Genomic DNA, 14,342 nt, shown 5'->3' on the forward strand with positions numbered 1-14,342 from the left:
ATTATCTTCAGGATCCTGGCCCACAAGTCATTGTGCCAGTATGCTGACTTGAGATAGTTAAAGAGTCTTACCCGACCTAAATTGAGTAAAATAACTTATAGGCTGGTAGCCAGGAGAGTTCATACCCTGAAAGTCCACCTACATCTGAAACAGTTAAATGACTTAGCAACATCCAAATCAGAACCAATCAAAATAAACGTCTGGTCAAATGGTCACCCAGTTCTAATAGAAGTCAATAATGGTGTGGCCATAGAAGTCATCCCAGAACTAGTTTTTAAAAAATTCACTCCAGACTGCAACTCTTAAGTTTGTGTAAGACCTCGGCTAAGCTGAGAACTGAAATGATTGTTCCGTTATAATGTGCTGTAGCACAATTGCCAAACTGGGGACACTGTTTCTCAAGTGTGAACTTCTAAAATGTGTTTTGACTGTAACATGATTACATCATCAACACTTTAAGCACTGTTTCGAAAGTGTGATTTTTCTACAACACGGACAAGAATGCAAGCATCCCGTTCTAGAAGAACTACCCGTACTGTGGAACATTGACAGATTAAGTGTACAATTGTGGTTCCCATCTCTTATGAAAAGCGACTGGTTCAGTGATTGTAAAAAAAGGCTTGGGTCCATGCTTGATGAGGCGGAATTGCTTGCGAGAGATTCACCTGCATTGGCTCAACATTTTTCAATTAGAATATGGTTGCCTGGGTGACCAGAAGTCTCCAGAAAAGTTTAGGAACTATCAGAGGAGCCAAGACCACCGTGCATGTTGGCTAGGAAGCAATTCCATGATTCTGCAAGGCCCACCAGTGCCATTGCCTTATGGGCAAAAGTAGAAGAAGTCAAACAGCTGGAATGCAAAGGAATCATCAAACTAGTCCAATTTGCAGAATGGGCAGCACTGGTTGTGAAGGCCGATGGGTCATTTTGCCTTTATGGGGAGTTTTGTGGCAGAGAGCTGTTCTCGTGCAGCTAGACATGAGTCGCTCTTACTTGCAATTGCATTTAGATGAGGATTTCCAGAAGTATGCTCCAATTAATACCCATCAGGGTTTGTACCAATATATGAGACTGCCATTTAGGGTACTGCCAGCCTGTTCAATTTTTCAGCTGAAGATGGAGAACAGTTTGCAAGTTCTACCTCAGCTCGCCATTTATCTAGATGACGTTCAAATAACAGGGAAAACTAACAAGGAACACTTAGAGAACTTGGTAAAGTCCAAAGGCTTTTTCCAAAGCAGGCATACGCTTAAGAAGGGAAAAATATGTTCCAGGCCCCGCAAGCGTCTTACTTGGGCTACACAGTCAACAAGATTGGGTTATACCCGTTTGAAGGTGAAGCGAGGTCAAGGGTTCCCGGCTTCCACATCTGTACTGGAGCTTGGGTAATTTCTTGACTGTTAATTTATTATGTTAAGTCCAAACATAACCTAGTATCCATCCTGGCACCTTTGCATCAATTCTTAAAAAGTGGATCAACCTTGGAAATGGTTGCGCAGCCAAGTCAAAGCTGTCAGTGAAGCTAATAGTGAGTAAAAGTGACCGTACAACTTAATTGCAAAAACCCACCTTGTTTACTAATGTCCTTTAAAAAAGGATTTGACGCATTTTTACCTAGTTCTGGCCTATATGTGATATTACCATCTGAAATATTTCAACAAATCACTCAGTTCTAAGGAGCGCAGCTCATTACCATCTTCATCATCACCATCAATTAGAAGCTCTCATATTCTAAGAATGAATTTTTTTTTAAAAAAAGAGTTCATCAGAATCTGTCTGGAAATGTTAACTGTGTGGGGCCAGAACATGAGTAACAATGACTTCATATTTGGAGCTAACTGTCTGTATTTGATTCTAAACCACGTCAGAGATTAGGAACTGTATACATTGCAGGGTCAGTACTGATGCTCCGCCAATTCTTGCAGCTTGAATGCAGAGGCTGAAATGTCACAGAAGCTTTGCAGATATGGTGTAACCGAATGCTCACATCCTGTTTTTGCTCAAGTGGACACTATATGCGCCCATGAATAGACCTTGGCTCGTAACCACACACACTACAAAATTCTCCGAAGAGTAAGGTCCTACAGCTTCAGTTATATACAGATGCCAGTCCTTGATTCATGCCCTGTTTGTGAAACTAAAGCTGCAGATTGCAAACCCAAGCAAGACCATGAAGACCAATATAGCAATAAAATTCTTGCTCAGAGTATTGAGTACATGTGGCAAGGAGTTGTTGAGATGAATAACACAGATGCATTTGTGTAGACACACTAAGAAGAAAGGAATTGCCAAGATAACGCTAATAGGGCGACTTGAGTTAGGACGGGTGGAAGCATATGTGGGATATAAACATTTGCATCAACTCTGATGTGGACAATTGGAATACCACGTTCTGTTATGATTTCTGTATCTTAAAAAAGATAGAAAAGCAACAGAGAAGGTAAGTAAAGGCTGAGAATTATACCATTGAGAAGTTACACCTATCAGAAAAGACTGGAAGCAATTTTCTTTAGAAAAAAAGACTAAGGAATAACCTAAAAGAGGTTTTTAAGATTGTCAGAGGATTTAATTGAGTAGATAGAGAAGATATCTTCATGTGAGTGAGAACAAATTTAAGATCCATAAATTAAAACATGTCATTAATAAATTAAATAAGAAAGTCACGAGAAGCTTCTCTACCTATGGAGTGATGAGAACTCACTGTTGAATGGAATATTTAAAGCAAATTGCACAAATGTACTAGATTAGATTCCCTACAGTCTGGAACAGACCATTTGGCCCAAAAGATTCCTTCAACACTCCGAAGAGTAACCCACTCAGACCCATTCCCCTGCCCAATACCCTACATTTACCCTAGACTAATGGACCTAACACTATGAGGAGAAAGTGAGGGCTGCAGATGCTGGAGATCAGAGCTGAAAATGTGTTGCTGGTGACCTGCTGCGCTTTTCCAGCAACACATTTTCAGACCTAACACTATGGGCAATTTAGCATGGCCAATTCACCCTGATCTGCACATCTTTGGATTTTGGGAGGAAAGAGAGAGCTAGATAAATACTTGCAAGAGAAAGGAAGAAAACATGTTGGTGAGATTCGATGAAGGGTGGAACATAAATATCAACGTGGGCCTGTTGAACCCAGTGGCCTGATTCTGTATCTTAATGCTTTCTATACAACAAAAACAGAAACTTCTCAGCAAAGTTCAATGCTTTATGCATTCAGCTTCCTTCGACCATCTACAACTGAATCTAATAAAAGGCCGACTTCTTTATTGCATAACATCACCAGACTGACTACAATATAGTTACATTAGCTTCACAGAATTCTGGTACAGATTCACAAGTAAAATCTAAACGTACCACAGGCTGTACATTTCTAGTGTCTGTATATCCCAACTTCACAAAGGCCATGTAAAACTGCTGCAGATTACAGCTTTAGAAGGAGTGTTTGATTCAGTAAAGCCATCAAATTCTACCACTGATCCTGAACATAATCCATAGACAGGGACAAACACTGTAATTATATAAGAGCCAAAGGTAGCCCCTTGAGCCTGCTCTGAGTAATGTAATGACATTTCTGTCATAGAGACACTGCTCAGAACCATTCAAACTAATAAACAAAGATTGAACTTGATCCAAAGATTCTGTATGACCTCAAAATATCCTAAAGAATTTACACCATTGAAGTACTTTTGAAGTGTAGTTACTGTTGTATTGTAGGAGTAAGTAGTTTTGGATCTGGAGATGATTAATTAAGGAATAGCTGGTTGGGATGAGGATGGGGACAATGGGTTTGGATTAATGAAATTCAACCGCTCAAAATCTAGTCTTGGAAGTATGGCAACAATTTAATAACCAATCTGTGTAGTAAGAAGAGCATACCTATAAAGCAATGCTACCACTCAGCCAGCACCACTCAGCCAGCATTCATTACATTTAGAGAAAAGATCAGTCTGATCAGATGAGGAATTCTCCAAAGGCTTAACTAATTTATAAAATTATTTCTGACCCCTCACAATTAGGGACATAGACTTTCCTAGAAACTGTGCCTCCCGGTTACTCACAGTTCTTAGCAAGTACAAGACTATAAGACGTAGGAGCAGGAGGAGGCTTTTCAGCTCCACCATTCAATGAAATCAGGGCTGACCTGAAAGATGTCTCAGTAACAAATAAGTAAAGCAAAAAAATAAGTAAAGACTAGCTGCCCACCAATGGCTCAGATAATTCAGCTGGAAAACATTTGTTCCCGACAGACCTAGCTTAATCCACTAGGTAGTTTGTTACTGATAGAGTGTCAGTAGCAGCATAGCAACTGGCCTCACCACCCACAATAAATCAGCTCAGGTTCCTACTTGTCCTGACTATTCAGCTATCACTGTTTGAGAGTACTGATAAGGAGGAGCTATGATAGTTGTTAGGGTGAATGTGTTCACCAATAACATACAGCAAAGCTTTTAACTTTCAGCTGTGAGATGTCACCAGAAACAATTTTACAATATTTACAGAATCCCGAAGAACCCATTTCCCAACATTGGTTTCCAATAGATGAGAATATCTACCAGCTTGTGTTAAAAAAATAGTTTTGATCAATCTGTTCAGACACATCTCTGAAGAAGGGTCACTGGACCTGAAACTGTGATTTCTCTCCACAGATGCTGCCAAATGTGCTGAGTTTTTCCAGCAATTTCTGTTTTTGTTTCTGTGGCAGATGGGATTTGTATCTAGATCTTTTGGTTTAAAGGTAGGAAGACAAAGCAGTATAAGGGGCCGAAGTTTCCACACTGTAGGTAATCTTAACTAATCTAAAAAGTCCCCCAACTTGTATGTATGCTCACACATAATGACTGACAACTTGTGTCCTTGATACTGAATAACCCTTGCTTGATTTATGCTCTCACAAAAATAGAACCATGGGTTTAGTAAGGGGGAAGAAAGAGAGAGAGCAGTGTGAGTGAGAGGCTGGTGTAGATTATATCACTGTGCATACAACAGAAGGTTTGAAATCTCTCTGGGATTACACTACTATAAGCACAATGAGTTAAGACTCCACAGGAACACTACATTGGCCTTCCAGTATAGCATAACAAGTGAAGTTGCACAATCTACTCTCCACATCTTAGTCTTCAATGGGCAACTCCTACCTAAAGTTCAAACTGTCCCCCTTAGTTCTAATCTCTCCCAAAGGGGAGAAACATTCTTTCAGTATTCAATCTGTCAAATCTCCTCAGGATTCTGTATGTTTCAATCAGATCACCTCTCATCTGTTTTTGGAAAATATTAAAAAAAGTTATGAAGGACATAATAGCAGAACATTTAGAAATACATAATACAATCAAGCAGAGTGAGCATGGCTTCATGAAAGGGAAATTATGCCTGACAAATCCATTGGAATTATTTGAGGAGATAACAAGCAACAAGGATTTTCAGAATGTGCTTACATGTTAGGCTACTTAATAAGGTAACAGTCCATAGTGTTGAAGGTACAGTAGCATAGATAAAGAATTGGCTAACTAATAGAAGACAGAGAGTTGGGATAAGGGGAACATTTTCAGAATGGTGACTGCTAACTAGTATTGGGTAACAAGGGTGACATGGTGGCTCAGTGGTTAGCACTGCTACCTCACAGTGCCAGGGACCTGGGTTCAATTCCTGCCTAGGATGACTGTCTGTGTGGAGTTTCCACATTCTCCCCATGTCTGAGCGGGTTTGATCTGGTTTCCTCCCACAATGTGAAGGTCAGGTGAACTGACCATGTTAAATTGCTCATCGTGTTAGGTGCATTAGTCAGGGGGAAATGAGTCTGGGTGGGTTACTCTTTGGAGGGTCAGTGTGGATTTGTTGGGCCGAAGGGCCTGTTTCCACACTGTAGGGAATCTGTTTATCCCTATACTTACAATATAAATGAATCTCTTGAATTAATGACTTAAATTTCAGGACTGTTCACTTAGTACTCACTCAATTAGCACCTACCTGCATGTTCTACTTCTAACCTACCTGTTAGAACTTTATAGATTTCTATGAGATTCCCTCTCATTCTTCTAAACTCTAGTAAATATAGTCTCAACCCAACCCATCTCTCCTCATACATTAGTCCTGCAATTCCAGGAATCAGAAATAAAAAAAAAAGGTAATAAGGATGATACTAGAACTATTAGGTTGTACCCATTGGAAAAGGAATAGGTCCAGTCAAGGATAGTAGTGGGAAGTTGCGTGTGGAGGCTGAAGAGATTGGGGAGACACTGAATGAATACTTTTCGTTCGTATTCACTCAGGAACAGGACATTGTTGCCGATGTGAATATTGAGTCGCAATTAATTAGAATGGACGGCTTTGAGGTATGTAGGGAAGAGGTGTTGGAAATTCTGGAAAGGGTGAAAATAGATAAGTCCCCTGGGCCTGATGGCACTTATCCTATGATTCTCTGGGAAGCAAGGGAGGAGATTGCAGAGCCATTGGCCTTGATTTTTATGTCCCCGTTGTCTACAGGAATAGTGCCGAAGACTGGAGGATAGCAAATGTGGTTCCCTTGTTCAAGAAGGGGAGTAGGGATAACCCTAGTAACTATAGGCCGGTGAGTCTCACTTCTGTTGTGGGCAAAGTCTTAGAGAGAATTGTAAGGGATAGGATTTTTGAACATCTGGATAGGAATAATGTGATCAAGGATAGTCAGCATGGTTTTGTGAAGGGCAGGTCGTGCCTCACAAACCTTATTGAATTCTTTGAGAAGGTGACTAAGGAGGTAGATGAGGGTAAAGTGGTAGATGTGGTGTATATGGATTTTAGTAAGGCATTTGATAAGGTTCCCCATGGTAGGCTACTGCAGAAAATACGGAGGTATGGCATTGAGGGTGAGTTGGAGATTTGGATTAAGAATTGGCTGGCTGGAAGAAGACAGAGGGTAGTAGTTGATGGTAAAGGTTCATCTTGGAGTGCAGTTACTAGCGGTGTTCCGCAAGGATCTGTTTTGGGACCATTGCTGTTTGTCATTTTTATAAATGACCTGGAGGAGGGGCTAGAAGGTTGGGTGAGCAAGTTTGCAGATGATACGAAAGTCAGTGGAGTTGTTGACAGTGAGGAAGGATGTGTCAGTTTACAGCGGGATATAGATATGCTGCAGAACTGGGCAGAAAGGTGGCAAATAGAGTTCAATGTAGGTAAGTGTGAGGTGATTCACTTTGGTAAGAGTAACAAAAAGATGGGGTACTGGGCTAATGGTCGGATACTTGGTAGTGTGGATGAGCAGAGGGATCTTGGTGTCCATGTACACAGATCTCTGAAAGTTGCCACCCAGGTAAATAGTGCGGTGAAGAAGGCATATGGCGTACTGGCTTTTATTGGTAGAGGAATTGAGTTCCAGAGTCCTGAGGTCATGTTGCAGTTGTATAAGACTCTGGTGCGGCCGCATCTGGAGTATTGTGTGCAGTTTTGGTCGCCATACTATAGGAAGGATGTGGAGGCACTGGAACGGGTGCAGAGGAGGTTTACCAGGATGTTGCCTGGTGTGGTAGGAAAATCGTATGAGGAAAGGCTGAGGCACTTGGGCTGTTTTCATTGGAGAAAAGAAGGTTTAGGGGTGACTTGATAGAGGTGTACAAGATGATTAGGGGTTTAGATAGGGTTGACCATGAGAACCTTTTGCCACGTGTGGAGTCAACTATTACGAGGGGGCATAGCTTTACATTAAGGGGTGGTAGGTATAGGACAGATGTTAGGGATGGATTCTTAACTCAGCGAGTCGTGAGTTCATGGAATTGATGAAAGGAGAACTATGGAAAGAATAAGGATTATTAAGGATAATTTGTACTTGGAGCCATATAACATGGGTAGTGTTCTAAATCAATACTTTGGGTCGGTGTTCACTAGTGAGAGGGATATTGTGGGAATAGAAATCAGACAAAAGAACTGTGATACACTAAAAAAAATTAGCTTGAACAGACAAGGCATATTGAGTGGTCTGCCAGTAGCAGTGGTGGACTCTCCCTCTTTATGGGCATCTAAACGGGCATTGTATAGGCATATGGAGGATAGTGGGCTAGCGTAGGTTAGGTGGGCTTGGATCGGCGCAACATCGAGGGCCAAAGGGCCTGTACTGCGCTGTATCTTTCTATGTTCTATGTTCTAAGCTTAATCTCTTGAAGCGTTATCTAATAAGAATGCTTTTTTAAAATTATGTAAAGTTTTGTCAAATTAGATCGTGAAAATGTTCCACTTGTAGGTAAGACCTAAACTAAAGATCATCAACATAAGATAATTCCTTAGTAAAGAAATATTTTGATTAACAAAGTGGTGAGAGTGTGGAACTTGCTACCCAGGATATTGTTAAGTTGAATAACCTGGATATTGAAGGCAATAAAGAGAAATGGTGTGACCAACAATCAGGGATATACAGGATTGGGTAAAGAGAAAAAAGGAGGCTTACTGCAGATACTGAGGGCTCAGAACAGCAGAAGCTCGAGATGAAAGATTCATGACAGGTAAAGGAAAATCCTAAGCTATTTTACAAAAAAAATTGATGAAAGGAGAACTATGGAAAGAATAAAGGATAATTAAGGATAATTTGTACTTGGAGCCATATAACATGGGTAGTGTTCTAAATCAATACTTCGGGTCGGTGTTCACTAGTGAGAGCGATATTGTGGGAATAGAAATCAGACAAAAGAACTGTGATACACTAAAAAAAATTAGCTTGAACAGACAAGGCATCTTTTTTTTTTAGATTACATTACAGTGTGGAAACGGGCCCTTCGGCCCAACAAGTCCACACCGACCCGCCGAAGCGCAACCCACCCATACCCCTACATTTACCCTTTACCTAACACTACGGGCAATTTAGCATGGCCAATTCACCTGACCTGCACATCTTTGGACTGTGGGAGGAAACCGGAGCACCCGGAGGAAACCCACGCAGACACGGGGAGAATGTGCAAACTCCACACAGTCAGTCGCCTGAGGCGGGAATTGAACCCGGGTCTCTGGCGCTGTGAGGCAGCAGTGCTAACCACTGGGCCACCATGCCGCCCATCTTGAGTGGTCTGGCAGGCTTAAAAGTAGTTAAATCTCCAGGGCCAGATGAAACGTACTCCAAATTGTTCAATGAGGCAAGAGAGAAAATAGCAGTGGCACTGGCAATACTTTTCAATTCCTCTCTGGCCACAGGAGAGGTGCCAGAAGACTGGAGGACATCCCATGTGGTACTTTTCTATAAGAAGGAACCAATGAATAAAACAGGAAACTACAGACCTATCAGTCAAATCTCAGTGATGGGAAAACTATTGCAAGCAGGTCTGATGGACTGAATTAATCTACACTTGGAGAGGTGTGGATTAATCAAGAATAGTCAGCATGTCTTGTTAAGGGGAGGTCATTTCTGACCAACTTGAATGAATTTTTCGAAGAAATAACCATTGATTAGGACAATGCATTCGACGTAGTCTACTTGGAGTTTAGCAAATCTTTTGATCAGATTCCAAATGGCAGACTGATACCAAAGGTAACAGCCCACACATCCAAGGAAATTAGGCAAATTGGATCCATAATTGGCTCCAACTGAGGAGCAGGAAGCAGAGGGTGTTGGTCGAGGGATGCTTTTGTGACCAGAAGCCTGTGTCCAGTGAGATCCCATGGGGATCAGCATTAGGGACCTTTACTGTTTGTGGTACATATTAATGATTAGATTTGAATGTAGAAGGTTTGAGCAGTAAGTTTGCTGATGATACAAAAAATTGGTGGGGTGGTAAATGGTGAGGAGAATAGCCTTAGAGTATGGGAGGATATAGATGTTCTGGTCAGATGGGCTGATCAACGGCAAATAGAATTCAATCTGCATTAATATAAGGTGATGCACTTGGGCTGGACAAACAAGGCAAGGGAATTCCTGATGAACAGTAGCACCCTGGGAAACACCGAGAATCAAAGGAACCTTGGTGTGCATGTACCTCAGTCCCTTAAGGTAGCAGGACAGTTAGATAAAATGGTTAAAGACTCATGTAGAATGCTTGCCTCCATGAGTTGAGAGATGGAGTTTAAAGGCATGTTGGGGTTATGTTGGAATTATATAAAATGTTGGTTAAGCCACAGCCAGAGTATTATGTCCAGTTCGGGAATCCAAATTATAGGAGGGATCTGATTGTGCTGGAGAGGATGCAGAGGAGATTCATTCGGATGTAAGAGTTTTACTGTATTCTTACTGTAAAATACATGTGACAACAAAATCATACATTCAAGAGTTCTAGTTTTGATCAGAGATTGGACAGACTCGGGTTGTTTTCCTTGCAGCAGAGTACACTGAGGGGGATGTGATTGAGATGTATAAAATTATGAGGGGCATAGACAGAAGAAACCTTTTCTCTTAGTGCAGGGATAAATGACCGGGGGCATAGATTTAAGGTAAGAGCAGAAGGTTTAGAGGGGATGTGGGGAAAATTATTTTTACACAGAGAGTGGCAGGAATCTTGAACTCACTGCCTGTACGGGTGGGAGAGGCAGAAACACTCATAACATTGAAGTATTTAGAAGTACACTTGCAATACCAAGGTATACAAAGCTATGGGAAAAGTGCTGGAAAATGAAATTAGTATAGTTCGATGGGGCTTTTTGACCAGCACAAGTTTGATGGGCTGAAGGACCTTTTTCAATGTGTCAAGCTTTATGATGCTATGGATAAGTTTAAATATAGATACACATGAAGAAGAAGGGAATAGGGAGGCAGACTGATGGAGGTAGATGAGAAAGTATAGATGGAAGCTAATGTGCAATATAAACCAAATGGACTGATTGGATCGATTGGCTTGTTTCTGTGCTTTACGTTCTGATGTATTGTACACAGCCATCAGTAATAGCTCTGCAGCAACCCACAGATCTGTATGTGCTTTCAAAGTGTGCTCAAAATCTTGACAATTGGTTTCCTCTGAAGGTCTACACTAATTGTTTATATTGTTTGTAATGGAATATTAGACATTGTCACTCACATCATTGCTCTCCTAACTATAGTACGTATAAACTGGAGAATTTCAGTTGAGGTAATGTCTGTACATGTGTTGCTGTATGTGTATCTTTGTCTGTATCTCTGTTTCTGTGTGTCCATGCCACTGACTGTGTGTGTCTCTGTCTTTCTCTGTGTCTTTAAGCCACTCACTGAATGCACACATTTGTCTTTTTTTAATTAATTCATGGGATGTGGCATCATTGGCTAGGTCAGCATTTATTGCCCATTGACCAGAGGGCACTTAAGAGTCAACCATATTTCTGTGGATCTGGAGTCACTTGTATGCCAGAACAGGTAATGACGATAGATTTCCTTCCCTAAATGACATGCAGGCACACACCTGTGTCTGCGAGTGTGTCTCTGTGCATATTTCTTTCTTTGCACATCTGAATCTGTGTGCACACTTCTGTGTCTGTGCGCCTGTGTCTGCATCTGCATGTTTGTCTGCATGCATCTCTGTGTGTGCACATCTGTCTGCATGTGTACATCTCAGTGTTTGTGTATGTGCAAGTCTCTCCTTTGTGCATGCATCACTGTCAATGTGCACATGTCCCTGTCTATGTTTCCACATCTATGGGTGTACTTCTTTGTCTGTGTGTGCATGTCTCTGTCTGTGTCCACCTGTATCTTTCTGTGTGCGTGTCTCCACTGTCAAGGATGCTATCTTTTGGATAAGACTTTAAATAAAGGCTGCACTTGCTCTCTCAGGTGAACATAACAAATTCTTACACCACAGCATGTGACCAAGAACAGGAGAGGTGCCTCCACATACACTGGCCAATAATTAATTAGGTCAACCATCTGGTCATTAATGTAACAGCTGTTTGTAGAAACTGACTGTACACAGATTGGCTGCCATCTTTCCTACCTAACAACAATGATTAACCAGGTAAAGCACTTTCAGACATTGCAAAAGGTGCTGTATACATAGAGTCATAGAAATGGACAGCACAGAAACAGACCCTTCGGTCCAACTTGTTCATGCTGACCAGATATCCTAAATTAATCTCATCCCATTTTCCAGCACTTGGCCCATATCCCTCTAAACCCTTCCTATTCATAAATGCATCCACATGCCTTTTAAATGCTGTAATTGTACCACTTCATCTGACAGCTCATTCCATACACACACCACCCTCTGCATGAAAAAATTACCCTTTAGATCCCTTTTAAATCTATCCCCCTCTCACCCCTTCTTTCATTACAAGAATAATCAATTTGTAATATAAGAGAATACGCCTGGATCTGTTTCTTGGTAACAGTTAGATTAGATTCCCTACAGTATGGAAACAGGCCCTTCGGTCCAACACTGACTCTCTGAAGAGCAACCCACCCAGACCCATTCCCATGCCTTACATTTACCCCTAACTAATGCATCTAGCACTAGCATGGCCAATTCGCCTGACCTGCACATCTTTGGACTGTGGGAGGAAACCGGAGCACCCATAGGAAACCCATGCAGACACGGGGAGCATGTGCAAACTCCACACAGACATTAACCTGAGGTGGGAATCAAACCTGGGTCCCTGGTGCTGTGAGGCAGCAGTGCTAACCACTGAGCCACCGTGCCGCCCTGAGTATTTTTAGAAAGTAAGCATTGCAGAGGCCAGGTAGAACAGAAAAGCAGAAACGCTTTTCTACGCCTTTTCAAATGAGCCAGATTAATTCTACAAGAAGGTCCCTGCAGTTTGAAGGTTAATGTGATCTGTCATTTATGTCTACAACTTGCAGTGGGGAAGCCACAGTCCAACTTCTATATAAAATAGACTATTTTTAGAACAAGCATTTCCTTTCTACTACAACAGGAGGACAGGTCTGAAAAGGCTTGATGGTAATGGTTGGGTGGGGGATATGAAGTTGCAGATTGTGCTGAAGAACAAACTGCTGCTATTGGTGGTCCAGAGGACCTCACAGATACCCAGTCTTGAGTTGCTAGATCTGTTCAATGTCTGTCCCATTTAGCACAATAAGTGCTGCACAATGTAGTGGAAGTATTCGCAATGTGAAGGTCAGATTTTGTCTCCACATGGACTGTACAGTGGTCACTCTCACTGATAGTCATGGACAAATGCATCTGCAGCCAGCAGATTGGTGAGGGTGAGATTGAGTATGTTTTTCCCTCTTGTTGGTTGCCTCACCACCTGCTGCAGACTCAGTCTTGGTGATGAACATTGAAAACCTTTACCCAGAGTACATTTTGTGTCCTTGCCATCCTCAGTACTTCCTCTAAATGTTATTCAACATGGAGGAGTATTGATCAATCAGCTGAGTGGCTATGAAATGGTATGGAGGTTTTGTTGCCCAAGTTTAACCTGATGCCATGAAGCGTCCTGGGATCCACCATCAATGTTGAGGACTCCTAGAGCATTTCCTTTTCAACTGTATACCACTATGCCACCGCTTCTGCTAGGTCTGTCCTGCTGGTGGACAGGTCATACCTAGGGATGGTGAGGGTGTTTGGGACACTGTCAGGTAATGATTCCGTGAGTATGATCATGTCAGGCTGGTGCTTGACTCCTGTGTGAGAGACAGCCCACCCAAGATTAGATTCCCTACAGTGTGGAAACAGGCCCTTCAGCCCAACAAGTCCACACCGACCCTCCAAAGAGTAACCCACCTCCCTCTGACTAATGTTCCTAACAACTATGAGAAAGTGAGGACTGCAGATGCTGGAGATCAGAGCTGAAAATGTGTTGCAGGAAAAGCGCAGCAGGTCAGGCAGCATCCAAGGAGCAGGAGAATCGACGTTTTGGGCATGAGCCCTTCTTCAGGAGAAACGTCGATTCTCCTGCTCCTTGGATGCTGCCTGACCTGCTGCGCTTTTCCAGCAACACATTTTCAGCTCCTAACATCTATGGACAATTTAGCATGGCTAATTCACCTGACCTGCACATCTTTGGACTGTGCGAGGAAACCGGAGCACCTGAGGAAACCCATGCAGACACGGGGAGAATGTGCAAACTCCACACAGACAGTTGCCTGAGGCTGGAATCGAACCTGGGACCCTGGTGCTATGAGGCAGCAGTGCTAGCTACTGAGCCACCATGCCACCCTCCCAGTCAGGAAACATTTCAACGGCCCGGGATATTCGGCCTCGGATTTTCGGGTGACCTTCCTCCAAGGCAGACTTCGGGACAGGCAAGAACGCAGAGTGACCGAGCAGAGGCTGATAGCCAAGTTCGACACCCATGGGGATGGCCTCAACCGGGACCCTGGGTTCACATCACACCATAGATGATCCCATTGCACTATACACACACACACACACATATAAGTTTGTGGGGTGAATTTGTACTTGCAGAATTACATTTTACTTTGCTCAAAAACTGCATGAATTCATGTAAGATTCTGTAAATTCA

The 14,342-nt window shown here is 42.3% G+C and overlaps 1 protein-coding gene and 1 long non-coding RNA gene across 5 annotated transcripts in view; one reads left to right on the forward strand and one right to left on the reverse strand.

Annotated features, from left to right (window-relative positions):
• The window catches only part of LOC122556801 (uncharacterized), a 182,113-nt gene that overhangs the window by 156,180 nt on the left and 11,591 nt on the right, over positions 1 to 14,342 (forward strand). The gene's annotated exons all lie outside the window — the stretch shown is intronic.
• Positions 1 to 14,342, reverse strand: part of sh3bp2 (SH3-domain binding protein 2) — a 131,782-nt gene that overhangs the window by 63,655 nt on the left and 53,785 nt on the right. The gene's annotated exons all lie outside the window — the stretch shown is intronic.

Source organism: Chiloscyllium plagiosum, unplaced genomic scaffold (genome assembly GCF_037043375.1).
Source record: "Chiloscyllium plagiosum isolate Xiang-an unplaced genomic scaffold, Cpla_swu_hap1 HiC_scaffold_2, whole genome shotgun sequence".
Lineage (NCBI taxonomy): Eukaryota > Metazoa > Chordata > Chondrichthyes > Orectolobiformes > Hemiscylliidae > Chiloscyllium > Chiloscyllium plagiosum.